The sequence below is a fragment of the Pongo abelii genome, chromosome 10 (genome assembly GCF_028885655.2).
Source record: "Pongo abelii isolate AG06213 chromosome 10, NHGRI_mPonAbe1-v2.0_pri, whole genome shotgun sequence".
NCBI lineage: Eukaryota > Metazoa > Chordata > Mammalia > Primates > Hominidae > Pongo > Pongo abelii.
The window spans coordinates 87,898,344-87,915,708 of NC_071995.2; the positions used below are offsets into that span (position 1 = coordinate 87,898,344).

A 17,365-nucleotide genomic window follows, 5' to 3' on the forward strand; every position below is an offset into this window, starting at 1 on the left:
TTAAAAAGCAAATGAGAAAAATCTCAGACATCTTGTCTACTGCTTTTATGCTGTCTATTCCTTTAAGATCCTTCCCAAGGTTCTTTTTTTATCGTTTGGCCACGATGCCTTTTAAATATAAATAGAAGAGCAAAAGACTACAGAGAAAATAAAAACAAATTTTAGAATATTAGAAAACTATGAATAGTATTTTTATTATTAATATTTTCACAGTAACAAAAACCAAAAAAGACAGATTGAGGTCACAGACTATGTTTCAATTTTATTTGTAGTTTCCCTCTATGCCCACAGTAAAGATTACTATAAGTCATCAATTAAGGGTGTGGAATATAATTGAAGATTTTTCTTTTTGTTCTCTCCCTACTCCCATTCTTAAAGCTGACCTAAAATTAATTCTTTGTGACAGAAACTTTGCATCTGGCGTTTACAGATTCACAGAGAAAAAAGACACAAAGAAGTTCCATGTGAAATAATATTTAAAAATCAGGAAGTCTGCGTGCAGTGGCTCATGCCCGTAATCCCAGCACTTTGGGAGGCTGAGGCAGGCGGATCACCTGAGGTCAGGAGTTCGAGACCAGCCTGGCCAACAAAGTGAAACCCTGCCTCCACTAAAATAGCCAGGCATGGTGGCAGGTGCCTGTAATCCCAGCTACTCAGGAGGCTGAGGCAGGAAAACCACATGAACCCAGGAGGCAGAGGTTGCAGTGAGCTGCGATTGTGCCACTGCACTCCAGCTTGGGCGACAGAGCAAGACTCGCCTCAGAAAAAAAAAAAAAAAGTCAAGAAAATAACCTTTCAAGGAAAAATTTTCCATGCTGGGTAGTTTACCCTGATTTTACAGTAAGTAATAATTTATTAATATTTTCTTTCAGAAAATGTGAGAAAGATTCAAATATGAAGGGCAGTATTATAAAAAGGCTCCAAACAGAGGAAGCTTACTGTATATAGACCCTGGGGAAAAAAACCTACTCAGTATCCCCACGGATAAACTTGGCATAATAATTATAAAAAACTGGCCAGGCGCGGTGGCTCATGCCTGTAATCCCAGCAGTTTGGGAGGCCGAGGCAGGCGGATCACCTGAGGTCAGGAGTTTGAGACCAACCTGGACAACATGGTGAAACCCCGTGTCTACTAAAAAATACAAAAATTATTGGGGCATGGTGGCAGGTGCCTGTAATCTCAGCTACTTAGGAAGCTGAGGCAGGAGAATTGCTCGAACCCGGGAGGCAGAGGTTGCAGTGAGCTGAGATCGCACCACTGCACTCTAGCCTGGGTGATAGAGTGAAACTCTGTCTCAAAAGAAAAAAAAAACTGTAAAAAACTAATGCAAGGGATCAAATTGTGTTACTTACTAAGCTTCTTTTCAAAAAATATTACTTAATGTGACTATGTTAAGTGACCAAAATATTTCTATGAGAAGACTTAACTCTTACATTTCAAGAAAGCAATTATGGAGAAAAATATTTAATAAAATGAAATGCTTAGATAATAACAAAATATAAAAGTACTTACCCTATGACATCAACCAATTACTACCACCACCATCACATCATTATCCTACCCACATTCCTTGAGCACATATGTCCTAGAACGGTTCTTAACACATTACATGTAGCAACTCATTTAATTTTCAGCATAACCCAGTAAAACAGGTGCTACTGCTTGTCTCAATTTACAGTGAAGAAACAGAGGCATGTAAAGGATAAGTAACTGCCAGTGTTATCAGGTCAGTGGGGAGAGGGGTCTGGATTTAAAACAGGCAGTTGTTTCCACAGCCAAATCTCTGAACCACTCTGCTTAAGTCTGACAAAAAGGAAAGTGTCTTCTACTGGCCCAAATTACTTAGAGCACTGGAAGTTCTGTGTGGCTTCTGTGTAAACAACAGAAGGTTCTAAAGTGGAGAGCAACCACGAGGCAGTGCTGTTAGGAGGCTATACACCATCCTTGAATAAACATCTGTGTGTGTTGCCATAAGCTGTAGGTAAAACAGACATGGTCCCTGTCCTTGTGGAGTTTGTGGGAAAAATTTTCACCCACTGATTCATTCAAAGATTCCCTGAGCACTTGTCAGTACCTGGCACTGGGCACTGCTGTGGGTAGTAGGAATATAGCTGTGAATGAGACTGCCAAGATCCCTGCCCTTATGAGGCTTTTGTTCTAGGGAGAAGGGAGGGCACACAAAAAACATAATTTTAGAAAGTGATATGAAAAAGGGTTGTAACAAAACAGGTGCCAATTTGTCACCAGAAGCTCCATAGAGGAAACAGGATTTTAAAGAAACTTGCAAATAAGGAAAAGCGTTATCTTGGTCAGCTAAAAGTGCCTCCTGAGCAGGAGGGCCATAGCTGGGAGAAAGTTCCCAGAGCAAAATAAATGAAGGGGATGTGAACCTCGAATGAGTTAAAGTACAGGCAGTGGCTGGGAAGAACCTGGTGCCAGAAGGAGGCGAGGTTTCTACCATCAACTTAACAGAAACTAAAGAGGACTGAGGTTAAGGCCTTCCCCCTGCTCTGGTCACTGCATTATAATCCTGCATATGCTCTCTGTATGTGTTTTTTTGCATTTGAGGTGGCTGAAAGTGAGAATGATGATTTCTATTTCCTCCTCCTCCCTTTTATTTTTAATTAGATACATCAAAAATAGGTTAGCACCAATAAAATGGGCTTCTCTTTGCCCTGACTTTGATTAGGAAAGGCTAGTCCTTTATTGTCAGGGCTCAAATAACATCTAACTAGACTTTTAAGAATTTAAAGAGGATATAAAATTTCTACTAAGACATTAATAGATTTCTGACTCTCTTAATTTAGTACCACCCAACTGCCTTTAAAAACTTCTACAAAGTGTGTCACCAAGATGAATATTACATTAGTCAATAGTGACTACTGGATCAGCAGACATGGACATTCGAGAGTTGTAAGAGGCATATGAGAAGTTAGCTGAACTACTACTGAATTCCTTAAACTTCACTGGTATTCATTCAAAAGAATGAGGGAATTCTTTTTTTTTTTTTTTTTTTTTTTTTTTGAGACAGGGTCTCACTCTGTCACCCAGGCTGGAAAGCAGTGGTGTGATCTCGGCTTATTTCAGCCTCGACCTCCAGGGCTCAGGTGATCATCCCACCTTAGCCTCCCAAATAACTGGGATTACAGGCTTGTGCCACCACGCACGGCGAAGTTTTGTAATTTTTGTAGAGACAGGGTTTTGCCATGTTGCCCAGGCTAGCCTTGAACCCCTGGGCTCAAGCAATCCTCCTGCCTTCACCTCCCAAAGGGCTAGAATTACAGGCATAAGCCACTGTGCCCAGCCCAGAATGAGGAAATTCTTGAACTTATTTCTAGTAAAACTGATTCACATGTCCTGAAAATAGCCCAAATTATATAACAGGACTCTTTTTAACTTGGAATCTACAAAGTTCCTGTAATTGTATGTAAAAATTTTATGTCTATATTCATAGTCATAGTTACTTGTTCATTACAGAACCAAAAGCGTCCACGAACCATGAAAAGTCTTAAAGTGCTTTCATAAGGCCGCGTGTGGTGGCTCATGCCTGTAATCCCAGCACTCTGGGAGGCCGAGGCAGGCAGATCATTGAGGCGATCAGTTTGAGACCAGCCTAGGCAATATGGTAAATCCCCATCTCTGCTAAAAATGCAAAAATTAGCCGGGCCTGGTGGTGCATGCCTGTAATCCCAGCTACTTGGGAGGCTAAGGCAAGAGAATCAGGGAGGTGGAGGCTGCAGTGAGCCAAGATCGCACCACTGCACTCCAGTCTGGGTGACAAAGTGAGACTGTCTCAATAGATTAGATAGATAGATAGATAGATAGATAGATAGATAGATAGATAGATAGATAGATTAGATAGACAGACAGACAGACAGATAGATAGACAGACAGACAGATAGATAGATACTTTCATAAAAAATTCAAATTTTCCTTTGGCTATTTCTTATCTTCAGAATACATTTTCTATAAAAACACATTCCCAGCACTCAGGGCTCTGGGACCAAACACGGCAAGCACTATTTCATGTCCCATAAGACACAAATCATTAGTAAGAGGAACTCTGAAGCCAACAGCTCTTCAGTAGTAGGAGGAAGCAGTAAAAAGTAGTGGAAACAAGACTGCTCAGTAAATACTAAGTCCTGAATTCTAGGGCCAATTCTGCAACTGTCCAGCTATGTAATCTTGTAAACTCACAACCATAATGGCCACCATTTCCTATTTGTATAAGGAAGGAGTCTGGAATGAATCAGCCCTAAAATTTTCACAGACTCTAAAAATTTGGCAGTCTCAGAGTTTGCTTTGATAGAATTTGATGTTTACAGATTGAAGGTGAAGTTCAAGTCAATAAGCAAAACATTTATTTTTTTTAAGTGCTGGTCAGCATTAGAAGAGAAACCATCTGTTGACTACAGTAGCAGGATTCATTTCTGCAACTGCTGAGAGACAAAAAGCAGACGAAAAAGATGTAAAAAGATGAAGCATGCCATGAAAATTACCTGTTGGGGAATTTACCATCTATGTGCCCAGACTTCCTTCCTGGAATCTCCACCCATGAGTACAACTGCTTGCTGGGCATCCCCTTTTGGATATCCTGCAGGAACCTCCAGCTCTGAACTTGTCCAAATGAATTCACCCTCTTCCTCTTGAAGAGGAAGGTTCTCTTCTTCTCCTCTTTATTCAGTGTTTTCTTTCTTAGCAAATGGTTTCTCAAATCAGAAACTTAGGAGTCTGGCTTGATTCTTCTTTCTCTTCTACTTCCCCACATTCCAATCCATTATTGGGTCCTGTCTCCTTAAACCACAATTGGCCCTGTTGTCTTCCACTCTCCACAAGCAACAAAAGTGATCTTTAAATCTTAAATCAAATTGGGTCATCTTTCTGCTTAAAACCTTCGGTGGTTTCACGTTTCCTTTGGGGAGAAGTGTGACATGCTCATACCTCTCTAGGACCTATCCTCCTGCATCTTCATTTTCATCACCCTCCTCTTCTTTACCTTCTCTTAGGCCCCTTGCTCTTGCTCAGATGTTTCCCCGTGCCTCAAATACTGCCCCCTAGTCTTTACCTAGTTTAAAATCTATAAAAAGGATTTTACACCTCCTTCAAGCTCTCTGCTTCAATGTCACTTCCTCAAGAACGGCCTTCCTGAACACTGTCACCAGTAGGCTAGCACCCCAAGATGTGTTCTTGGAGTTGCCCACAACCACATTCATTCATTCATTCATTCATTCATTCATTCATTCATTTATTGATAGACTCTTGCTCTGTAGCCCAGGCTGGAGTGCAATGGTGGGATCTCAGCTCACTGTGACCTCTGCCTCCTGGGTTCAAGTGATTCTCATGCCTCAGCTACCCTGCTTCCCCAGGTAGCTGGGATTACAGGCCTGTGCCACCACATCTGGCTAATTTATGTATTTTTAGTAGAGATGGGGTTTCGCCATGTTGGCTAGGCTGGTCTTGAACTCCTGGCCTCAAGTGATCCACCCGCCTCAGCCTCCCAAAGTGTTAGGATTACAGGCGTTAAACACCGCGCCTGGCCCCACATCCACATTTATACCTCAGTGCTCCACACTGGCTTCCCTAATAGAATATAAGCAAGAAGAGGCAACTCACATCTGTCTCACTCAATGCTCTATCCCCAGACACAGTGCCTGGCACTGAGTAGGTCCTTAGTAAATGTTTAGGAAATTCAAAAAAAAAGTTTTAAGGGAATTTAAACTAACTTAATACTATATATAGCCAATGTAAGCTGAGAAAAATCTTTGCAATTCATTGCACAACAATGTGAATATACTTAATGCCACAGAACTGTATATATAAAAATGGTTAAAATGGTAAACTTTGTTATATATATTTTACCACAATTTTACAAAATCTTTTCAATTCAGATGGTCAAAAGATCACTTTGTAATCCTATCAACAACTGAAAATTATAGGCAGATATTTACTGCCAAAAAAATCAATGCTGGAAAAGCAATAGACTCGGAAAAGTTCTCTACTACATTAACTTCTACTTATTTTTTATTAAGAACACTATAAAGAAATGTAAGTTATCCCACAATATGTGCATTGTTTTTAAAAACAAAGGGCTATACTAATTTTAACTTTTAGAAAAATTCTTTTGTAAGTAAAAAGATATTTCTCACCTACATACATGTATTTCAAATGATGTTTCCTTCATCATTAAAGTTATGTTTAAAAATTGAGAAATACAGAAAATTTTAAAAGTCCAGATCTTGTCACTCAAACACAATTACACTTAATATCTTGTGTATAATAGATACCTCATCTTTTGTTCATGCATAGGTCTTTTATAATATAACCACTGCATTCCATGCCCCCATGTAAACATATTTTCATGCCATAAGTTGCATATATACTCCCTTTTTACTGGTTACATCATAATCTAACTATACTTAACTAGGCTTTTCATTTGAAATAAAAATTGGAAAAATTGGTTATTTCTAATTTCTCATCATTTCAAATTATACTGAAAGCACCACCTTTGAATACAAAGCTTTTTCATGTGATTGCAAAAAAGTATTTATTTTGGACACATTTTTGGTTGTAGAATCACTGCAACAAAGATGCCTGACATATTTTGCAAATAGACTTATAAAAAGACTATACTATTTACATTTCAAAAGCATGAATATATTTCCCAATATATGGTATACCTTATTTATTTAAATTAACCTTTGTTAAATTAGATTATAACAAAGGTTAGTCTAGAGAAACTAGCTATTCACCTCCTCTTACACTAATGGGCACCATCTCTGTGCCACATTGAATAAGCCTGGGGTCCAAGAACAAACTCATAGAAAGTACCGGGCACGGAAATAGACACAGAATTTGAATTACTTAAGTCCATGGCATACATTTAAAATTCAAATACTAAAGGCAGAAACAATTGCTCTACTGATCCTCTACATTCATTTAAGTATACTATCCATGCACTGGGAGGAAAAGCAGTACCATTTGGATTATTTTAAATATCTAGTTGTTTCATTCATCTAAATTTTTTTGGTAAAATATTCAACTTTATATTTTTCCAAATATAAATCTAGTTATCTTAACTACATATTAAATAGACCATATATTTCCCCACTGATTGGAAATGCCACATTTATTGTAAGTTCTTATATACACATGTATCTGCTTCTGGGCTTTATATGACCTCTTTTCTTAATCCTGTACCATTATCACCATATTTTAATTACTATGGTTTTATATTATGTTTTGAAAACTGGTTGGACAAGTTCCTTCTTTCTTTTTTTTTTTTGACACAAGGTCTCACTCCATTAGTGAGGCTGAAGTGCAGTGGCACCATCTCAACTTACTGCAGCATAGGCCTCCCAGGCTCAGGTGATCCTCCCACCTTAACCTCCAAAGTAGCTGGGACTACATAGGCCTCCCAGGCTCAGGTGATCCTCCCACCTTAACCTCCAAAGTAGCTGGGACTACAGGTGCATGCCACCACGCCCAGATAATTTTTGTATTTTTTGTAGAGATGGGGTTTTGCCATGCTGCCCAGGCTGGTCTCAAACTCCTGGACTCAAGCAATCCACCCACTTCTTGCAAGAGGCTGATAAGTCATAAAGCTAATTTATAATTCTTTTTTTTTGATAGAGTCTCACTCTGCTGCCAGTCTAGAGTACAGTGGCATGATCTCGGCTCACTGCAACCTCTGCCTCCAAGGTTCACACGATTCTTGTGTCTCAGCCTCCTGAGTAGCTTGGAATACAGGTGTGTGCCACCATGCCTGGCCAATTTTTGTACTTTTTTTTTTTTTTTTTTTGAGACGGAGTCCTGCTGTCACCCAGGCTGGAGTGCAGTGGCAAGATCTCAGCTCACCGCAGGCTCTGCCCCCTGGGGTTCACGCCATTCTCTTGCCTCAGCCTCCCGAGTAGCTGGGACTACAGGTGCCCACCATCTCGCCCGGCTAATTTTTTGTATTTTTAGTAGAGACGGAGTTTCACCATGTTAGCCAGGATGGTCTCGATCTCCTGACCTTGTGATCTGCCCGCCTCAGCCTCCCAAAGTGCTGGGATTACAGGCGTGAGCCACCATACCCAGACTAATTTTTGTATTTTTAATAGAGATGGGGTTTTGCCATGTTGGCCAGGCTGGTCTCAAACTCCTGGCCTCAAGTGATCCACCCGCCTTGGCCTCCCAAAGCGCTGGGATTATAGGTATGAGCCACCTGGCTCTAATTGTTTTCTTGTCAATTTTCCTCGGCTATTCTTGCACATTTATCACATCCATGTGAATTTTAAAATTAACTTGTCAGGTTCCACTAATTCCTTGGACAGAATTTCCAGTTCTGGCCATGGGGTAGTAAAGGTTATCAGACTTACTCCCCTACCATAAACAACCATACAACTGCCAAATATATGAAGCAACTGTTTTTAGAAACTAGGCAAGAGACAGCATAGGGTTGCGAATCTTGAGAGATGGGAAACACATGAGATAAGCACAAAATCTGTCCCAGATTTCTACATGGGAGCACTTTCTAAGCCTTAATACATGAAGTAGAGCCCAAGGAGATAACAGCAGTCTCACTGGGCACAGGAAACAGAAATCAGAACTCAGGGCTGCTAACGGGCTGAAATTTTGAGGACAGGGTATAAGAGAAGATTTACGAAGAACAGAATCCCCGAAAATTCTGCATTGGAAAAAAAATTTACAAGGAACCCCCTTGTATACAATACAATCCCCTTTGTATTGTCAAATACAAAGCTGCCCGTGCAAAGGCAACAAGGCTTGGCAGAGAACAACTACTGGGAGGCTGTGAGCAGAACAAAGATTACAGAGGTTACACAGAACTGAGAGATGCTCAAGCTCTGACCAGCCTTTGCTGAATACTCCAGGTATTCAGTTGAAATGCTAGAAGGGCCAGTGGCACTACAGCCCATGAGTAAAGACTACACTAGATCCACCATACACAGGCTAAATCCAAGCCTCAGCAGAATCTCTTTCGGGAAGCAGAAAGTTAATTTCTTACCAGAACAAAACTTAACACTCTTTAGACAATGACAGCATAATCTAAACTCAAAAATTTAGCCATGTTTGGACATACAATAAAAAAATCACAGGACATATGAAGAAGCAGAAAAATTTGACCCAGATATGGCATAGATGTTGGAATTAGAGCTGTAAAACAATTATTATAAATATGTTCAAGGATTTAAAGGAAAAGACGGGCATCATGGGCAAACAAATGGAGAATCTCACCAGAGAAATGGATACGGTTAATTGGATCCTACAGCAGAAAAGACCAGTGAACTTGAGGATAAGCCAATAGAAATTATACAAACTAAGCATAGGGAGAAAAAAATGGAAAAATATGAACAAAGCCTCAAAAACCTGTGGGACAATATCAAGTGGTCAAACATACATGAATTTGGAGCTTCAGAAAAAGATGAGAAAGAAATTACGGAAGAAAAATATATGAAGAAATGACAACAATTTTTACAAATATGATGAAAAATATCAATCCATAGATCCAAACAGTTCGGTGAACTATAAGAAAAACAGATAAAACCATACCTAGGCCATTATGGTCAAATTGCTGAAAACAAAAGATCTGAGAGCAGTAGAGAAAAAAGATACATTATATATAAAGGAATTACATTAAAATGATTGCTGGCTTAACATTAAAAAAATGCAAACTAAAAGACAATAGAATGACATCTTAGTCCATTCAGGCTGCTATAATAAAATACTGCACACTGGGTAGCATATAAACAACAGAAATTTATTTCTCACAGTTCTAAAGGCTAAGTTCAACATCAGAGCACCAGCAGATTTGGTGTCTAATAAGGGCCTGTTATACGACTTGGCTGTGTCCCACCCAAATCTCATCTTGAATTATAGTTCCCATAATCCTCACTTGTCGTGGGAGGGACCTGGTGGGAGGTAATTGAATCATGGGGGCAGTTACCTTAATGCTATTCTTTTTTTTTTTTTTTTTGAGATGGAGTTTCGCTCTTGTTGCCCAGGCTGGAGTGCAATGGCTCACCGCAACCTCCACCTCCCAGGTTCAAGCGATTCTCCTGCCTCAGCCTCCCACAGCTGGGATTACAGGCATGCTCCACCACGCCCAGCTAATTTTTTTTTGTATTTTTAGTAGAGACGAGGTTTCTCCATGTTGGTCAGGCTGGTCTCAAACTCCCAACCTCAGGTGATCCACCCACCTTGGCCTCCCAAAGTGCTGGGATTACAGGTGTGAGTTACCGCGTCCGACATGCTATTCTTTTTCTAATGAGTGAGTTCTCACGATATTTGATAGTTTTATAAGGGGCTTTTCCCCCTTTTGCTCAGCACTTCTCCTTGCTGCCACCATGTATTTGCTTCCCCTTCCACCACAATTTGTAAGTTTCCTGAGGCCTCCCAGCTCTGCGGAACTGTGAGTCAATTAAACCTCTCCTTTATAAATTACCCAGTCTCAGGTATGTCTTTATTAGTAGTGTGAGAACAAACTAATACAGCCTGTTTCCTGGCTCATAAATGACACCTTCTTGCTGTGTCCTCACATGGTGAGAGGCAAGGGTCTCTCTGGGGCTTCTTCTATAAGGGCATAAATCCCATTCATGAGGGGTGTGCTTCATGAGCTAATCACCTCCCCAAGGCCCCACCTTTTAATACCATCACCTCTGGAGTATGGATTTCAACACATGAATTTTTTGGAAGACACAAACTCAGACCATAGTAAATGACCTCATTAAAGCACTAAAAGAAAAAATTATCTGCCAAACTAGAATTCTACATCTCAGCAAAAATATCCTTTACAAAGGATAAACAAGAAGTTGAGATAAGTCATCCATCACCAGGAGACCTTCACTACAAGAAATGGTAAGTGCAGTGTTTTAGGCTGAAGAGAAATGATATCAGATGGAAACTTGGATCTACACAAATGAATAAAGAATGCTGGAAGTAGCAAATATGGGGGTAAATATAAAAGACTTTTTTGTTTCTTATTTTCTTTAAAGAAAATTGGCTGCTTAACATATTGTGAGCTTACGCCATATGCAGGTGTAAATGGTCAAGAAGTAAATGGAGATATAGTTCTGTAAGTTCTAACATTATACATAAAACAGCATAAAATTAATTCAAGAGTAGACTGTGATAAGTTAAGGATACATAATGTAATCTCTAGAGGTTACCACAAAACAAAAAAGACAGAGTAAAGCTAAGAATAAAACAGATAAGTAGAATACTAAGAAATAGTTGATTAATCCAAAAGGAGAGAGGATAAAGAAATAAACATGTGGGACAAATGGGATAAAGAGAAATCAGTAAGATGGTAGACTTAAACCCCATCACAGGACTGATTACATAAATTTAAACAGACTAAGAACTCCACTTAAAATACAGAGATTTTCAGACCCAACTACTTTGAAATAAAAGGACCTTCTTTTTCAGTTTACTACACAACATACATTTAATAGATGATAGTAGCTATCTATATTAGCAACCCCCAAAACTATGTGCAAATATGTGAAATGACTTTTGAATATCAGCTGACAGTGGCTCCAGTATAATCCCTAGGGGGAGGACTGGCATGTGAGGATAGTTAATAGCTGACATTAATTGGCACTTTACATTCATTAACTCATTTAATCTTCACAGTGACCTTATGAGGAAGGCACTTCCATTGTACTCATTTTATATGAGAGCAGACTAATGCCCAGAGAATGTGATGTGCCCAAGTAACATGCTAGTGAGCCCAGGCTCTTAACTACTCTATGCTGCCTCTCTGCTGAAACTAATCACTGTACTGCATCACCTGAAAGATACTACGTCAACAGAGAGGAGGTGTGCAACAACTGCAACAAGCAAAGAGCAAGAGCTGGTCAGCAGCCTCCATCCTGGCTCAGGGGAAGGGTGCTTAACCAGCAGTACTGATCACTGGCAGGTGTGTGGATGGGGAGATGGGCCCACCTCACTATCCTAACCTGAGAAAACTATCTAACAAGATTTTTTCTACAAACAACTCTTGCTTTAGTTCCAGGGCTCACTGAAAAGCCTTCTGATTATATCCTGACTTGGCAAAAGAAGAAGGCCCTGACTAAGGCATGCAAATGTTCCAGGCTCTCTGGCAGTTGGCATTGTCATTAAAAATAAGTAAACTGGCATCTGATTTATGTTTCAGACTCTTCTAAACTTATTAAACATGACTCAAGCTCCCCAGAGCTTTCTCACCTTCAGGTATAGAGTGAAAATAGGATTTCTAGTCCTGCACATCTTTGAGAGTCCTGGATTAGAATGATTTCATCAAGGTTAAGTTCTCATGGGAAGATGCACAAAACACTCTGGGAGGCTGGGCCTCAGTGGTCAATCGGGCCCTCTAGACATTGGTCTAAACTCTCTTGTTCTAACTGCAATAAGGTAAGCCAAGAAGATACATTATAATAAATGCATGAGAAAGAATCTGTAAGCATGTTGTAGTGTACATAAATAAAAAGTTGCCAAGAAGATGAAATCCTTATTCATTAAATTTAACCAACTTATCCATCAAAGAACATTACTTGAGGACGGCCTCTGCAGAGTTTCACATTAATCGATCACTCCAAACAGTAAGAAAACTGATTTTTTTAAAAAAATCCCTCAGAACCTTAAGGTACCAGTAAGATAAAGACAGTCCATGAAGGCCAGGTGTGCCAAGTCAGCAACTGGCCAATTGAACAAGAGTCAACCAAAATGGACAAAGAAAGCAGTGAAGCCATATAAACACCTCCATGCAAAACATGCATGCACCAGTACTCCTGGATTTGCTAGAAAAGATTCACAAAAATAACTCTTCTCTGAAGAAATCTATGAAAATTACCTTTGCTTTAGAGATAAACCTAAGCCTACTCACCAACCTTTCACTGATTCATTCAACCATATTTTCGCACAACCCCTGACCCTTCCCCACCCTGTAGCTGATACTCTACAGTGCTTCTCAGATCATATCTGACCTATCTTGAACACTCTTCTGACACCGACCTTACTAACTTCCACAATAGAGTCAAGTCTTGGCTCAAACATCACCTTGGTAAATATGCCTTCCCTGACCTCGATATGTAAAAGACCATCTCCCAAACCCACCACTCTTCATCTTGTCACCCCCTACATCATTTTTCTCCAGAGTACTTATCACTAATATATTTGCTCTCTGTCTCTCTTCAGTAAAGGAAGCTCCACGAGAGTAGGAATTTTGTGTTTTATTTTCTGCTATATTCATACAATTTAGAACAGTGCCTGGCAAGAGAATACAACATAAATACTTGTAATTCGAAGTCTAATAGGGAAGAGAGGCCTAAGCTGACAAACAGACCTCATAAGAAGGGCAATGTGGTAGCATAAAGGAGTCACAATAAGCTTGGCCCAGGAGAGGCAGAAACCTTTCTTGGAGGAAGAGATGCAGAGCAGGTTGTGAAGGAAGGGTGGGAAGCAGGGGGCGTCCCAGCATGGAAATCACCATATGGAAAGGCACAAGGCAAAAAGGGTCATTCACACTTGAGGAGACTTGTCTGGCTGCAAGAAGGTGAATAGTGAAATTGACAGAAGAAAGACAGAAAGTGACAAAAGAAAGATAGGAGGGCAGTGCACACACGCCGGGGCAAGGAGTCACTGAGGGGTTTTAAGGCAAGAAACAGCATGACCAGATTTGTTTTTCACAAAAGCAGAGATGCAGGGGTGGAGGGTGGGAGGAGGGAATCTGTAGTCTGAGAGACCTTTTAGGAGATTCCTGCAAAAGTCTCCACAAAGGCCAATGGTACTAAAACTACAGCAGCAGCGTTGAGGATGGACATAAAACGAATGTCTTGACCGGGTAAGAAGATTTCACTTTTCAAAACTCTGCTCTCGTATCACTTCCTATGGAAAGCATCTTTTTTAGGATAAAACAAAAAAGGAAAAGGGAATTTTTAAAGACTCTCTCTTTCTCTCTCTCTCTCTCACACGCACACACAGACACACATACACACACTCTCTCTAATACTTTCAGGTATGGCTGTATCCAGAAACCAAATCATGTGATTAGACAGAAATTCATTCTGTCTTCATCCCACAGCTCTGCTCTCTTCTGAATTAATATTATTTTCAGGTCAGTTATTTGCCCAGGGTGTCCCTCAGCAGTCACAGGCTTAAATAAGCCTAAACACTGCCAACCAAGAGGAAAGGCCCATGGTTCCAACAAGACTCACTCCTCCAGGAGGGGATGCTATGTTTCCGTGGGCGAGCCTGACTGTCTGCTCAGCTCGTGGGCGAGCTGACTGTCTGCTGCTGGAACTGGAGATAGTGCCACTCCTGCACATGACACAGAGGGGACCAAGGGAGCAGGCTGGTTCCTCAGGGCAAGCTTGAGCACTGCTACCAGAAAACAGGGAATGGATGCTAGGCAGACAGAAGTGCAGAGCTCCACCATCATTTTCTTCTCTCGAATTGATAAAGGGGACAAGAACATTTTCAGTGACTCCTCCCCAGTTCCAGAGTTTCTCCCTAAATAGCACCCAGCTGGAAGAGAGGTAGTCTTATGGCATCACTCAGTCCCAAACACCATCAACTGGTACTTCTCATCCTCAGTCCAGTGAGAGAAGCCTCAATACCCTCAAGTTCCACAGAGGCCGAGAGCAGGGAGCTAACTTGCTCTGGGGTGATGCTGTGGTGCAGGCAGGCATATGAATATTGGATAGTTTTGTCCCATATGTTCCCTGTGTTCTGACCACAGCTGAATAATTAATTTCCCTGGAGCACACTATGTACCTACAGGCCACAGTGCTTTGCCCCTCCTGGCTCCCTCATGAAGACAGCTTGCCTTCCCTCTTCGCACCTGACAAATATGCCGCTGCCTCCTCTTCCCCTTCTCTCCCCTCAGCTCTGGGCCTGAAACGGCTTTCTTCACTTTTGCTCACACAAATCTTGTTCAATGCTCACTCATTTATTACTCCCTTATCATCTTTTGTGCCACTTTTTCCCATAGGACACACCATTTTATAATTATTTAGTATCTATGTTTCCCCACTGAACTAACTATCGGCTCCCTGAGGCCAAGACTGTGTCTTTCATCTCTACATACTTAATACAGCTACATGGTACAGGGCAGTGACTATGCTTATTAAAGTAATATTTTGAAGACCAAAATTTCACATTATTGGTGACTTTTCATAAATTATTGTCTTACATTAGGATTACCCTTTGATAAAAGACTTATACAGATGATTCAATACAAGGACAACGAATAAAGTATCTCCTATAATTTACTTCCATAAAAAATTTTCCCTTACATGAACAACTTGATAATATTCCTTCTTGTTATTAGAAAATGAAAACTGTATCAGCCACCATCACTCCACTAATACCCCAGCTACAGGAATCAGGCTGAACATCATGCCAAATTTGTACCCTCAGGGTTACATGGTCTGCCAATTCCCTCTGATGACTGACGTATACATAGGTATGAGAGTTACTAGAAAGCACCTTCATTTTAGAAGGAAACAGGAGCATATAGCACTGGACAAAAACAGCTATTATTATTATTATATAGCTATTATTATTATTATTATTATTATTATTCTGAGATAGAGGTCTGGCTCTGTCACCCAGGCTGGAGTGAAGTGGCACGAGCTCAGCTCACTGCAATCTCTGCTCCCAAGTTCAAGTGATTCTCCTGCCTCAGCCTCCCGAGTAGCTGGGATTCAGGCACCTGCCACCACGCCCGGCTAATTTTTGTATTTTTAGTAGAGACGGGGTTTCACCATGTTGGCCAGGCTGGTTTTGAACTCCTGACCTCAAGTGATCTGCCAGCCTCGGCCTCCCAAAGTGCTGGGATTACGGGCGTGAGTCACTGCGCAGGGCCAATAACAGCTATTATTGTTATTCAGGGTGGAACTTAGGCATTCTATTTTGCTTAGTTAAATCAACAGTCATGTTTTTGCTTATTGTGCAGCTCCCTGTGAAGAATATGCTTCCTTTGCCAACCATACCCGGAGCTGGCTCCCAGTGGGGGCTAAATAACTCTCTTCATACCTGACCCATCCCAGAACAGAGCCTGAACCTCTGCTCTCTGCCTCCTCTTCTTATTTACAGCATCACTTTATACATCAATACAAATGATCAGCCTCTTGGGACCATCGTGTGCTATCTCCTTAGTTGGGAAAAAATTGTCAACTCAAGTTATAAAGTATCTTTATAAATTTAATAAGAATGAGATGTCCACTGATGGTGATGAGAATGACAGCTAAGAATTATATACTGACTACTATGTGAGGGGCACCGTTCTAAGTGCTATCCAGATATTTACTCATTTGAATACCCTAACAACCTATGTGGCAGGTTACTACTATCATCATCTTATTTTCATAGGTAAGAAAACTGAAGTACTGAGAAGTTAGGTAACTTCCCCACAGGTCTCACAGCTGATAAGTAGTGGGGCTGGAATTTTAACCTACATATTTAGGTCCAGGGTCCATGTTTTTAGCCACACAGCTATATGGCATATACAGAAATAATTCTGAGATGGCTAGAGCCAAAAACTGGCTGAAACCTTTAAAAGAAAAACCTAGTGACTAAAAGTCTGACCTTCTGCCTGTCTTCTTATATTCTTCTTAGGCTCATGGCCATAGGTGATAATCAACACCTCCTGAGCAATAATGTCCCACAGAGACCATAACAATAGTGAGGAGTGTGGGCTGTAAGGCAAGACAGACAGAGCAAAGCTCAAACTCCCACTCCACCAGATCCTGGCTGGGGACACCTGGCATGTTATTTCATACAGCAGGCACAAAGCAGGATGGCTACAGGGGCCACAGTTTTCCCCTGCTGACCACCTCTGTGCCATACCCCATACCTGCTTCTTGTGAGAAGTGTCCCCTATACCCATGCCTAGAACATATGTTTGTATGACCCCTCCTTCTTAGTCAGGGTAACTGGTTTCAGCCAGGCCCCTGACCTAAACTGCAGCAGCCACAGCATCTCATTGCTAGGCAAGGGATGGGCACAGGCTCCAGGATAGGCCAGAGTCACCACCTGGTCCTCTTCTAACTGGAGCTGGGAGTAAAGAAGCTTTCCTTTTCAGTCAGTCACAAGGCTGTGAGGACTGAAGCCTGGAGCCGGCAGGGACCTGGGTACCAGCACATTTGAGAGAATGGAGCCAGCATACAGAGAGGCCCCAAGACACTACAGAGAGAGAGGCCTAACAGTACTAGAGTCCCTGGTTCTAGTCTGTCCCCTCCCCACTCCAAACACACCAGCTACTTAACCACCTGGTGTGGAGAAAAAAAATGACTTAGGCTTCTGTCACTTCCAACTAGGTGAGCCTAACTTTACCTCTCTGAAACTCACTTTCCTTATCTGCAAAATAGGGAAAATAAAACAATC

General features: G+C 41.0%; 1 protein-coding gene across 23 annotated transcripts in view; it reads right to left on the reverse strand.

Annotated features, from left to right (window-relative positions):
• Positions 1–17,365, reverse strand: part of POC1B (POC1 centriolar protein B) — a 161,420-nt gene that overhangs the window by 109,726 nt on the left and 34,329 nt on the right.